The sequence below is a fragment of the Mustelus asterias genome, unplaced genomic scaffold (assembly GCF_964213995.1).
Source record: "Mustelus asterias unplaced genomic scaffold, sMusAst1.hap1.1 HAP1_SCAFFOLD_1581, whole genome shotgun sequence".
Taxonomy (NCBI): Eukaryota; Metazoa; Chordata; class Chondrichthyes; order Carcharhiniformes; family Triakidae; genus Mustelus; species Mustelus asterias.
The window spans coordinates 7501-8464 of NW_027591526.1; positions in this window are offsets into that span (position 1 = coordinate 7501).

The window sequence follows — 964 nt, forward strand, 5'->3', positions numbered from 1 at the left end:
GATAGGGAGGGGTGTAGGGGCTGGAGGAGGTTACAGAGATAGGGAGGGGTGTAGGCGTTGGAGGATGTTACAGAGATAGGGAGGGGTGTAGGGGCTGGAGGAGGTTACAGAGATAGGGAGGGGGTGCAGGGGAGGGAGGAGGTTACAGAGATAGGGAGGGGGTGCAGGGGAGGGAGGAGGTTACAGAGATAGGGAGGGGGTGTAGGGGGAGGGAGGAGGTTACAGAGATAGGGAGGGGGTGTATGGGGAGGGAGGAGGTTACAGAGATAGGGAGGGGGTGTAGGGGGCTGGAGGAGGTTACAGAGATAGGGAGGGGGTGTATGGGGAGGGAAGAGGTTACAGAGATAGGGAGGGGGTGTAGGGGAGGGAGGAGGTTACAGAGATAGGGAGGGGGGTGTAGGGGAGGGAGGAGGTTACAGAGATAGGGAGGGGGTGTAGGGGAGGGAGGAGGTTACAGAGATAGGGAGGGGGTGTAGGGGGCTGGAGGAGGTTACAGAGATAGGGAGGGGGTGTGTGGGGAGGGAGGAGGTTACAGAGATAGGGAGGGGGTGCAGGGGAGGGAGGAGGTTACAGAGATAGGGAGGGGGTGCAGGGGAGGGAGGAGGTTACAGAGATAGGGAGGGGGTGTAGGGGGAGGGAGGAGGTTACAGAGATAGGGAGGGGGGTGTAGGGGAGGGAGGAGGTTACAGAGATAGGGAGGGGGTGTATGGGGCTGGAGGAGGTTACAGAGATAGGGAGGGGGTGTATGGGGAGGGAGGAGGTTACAGAGATAGGGAGGGGGTGTAGGGGAGGGAGGAGGTTACAGAGATAGGGAGGGGGTGTATGGGGAGGGAGGAGGTTACAGAGATAGGGAGGGGGTGTATGGGGAGGGAGGAGGTTACAGAGATAGGGAGGGGGTGTAGGGGAGGGAGGAGTTCAGAAAGATCCCACTAACGCCTGCCTGTCTCTCTCTGTCTACAGCCTG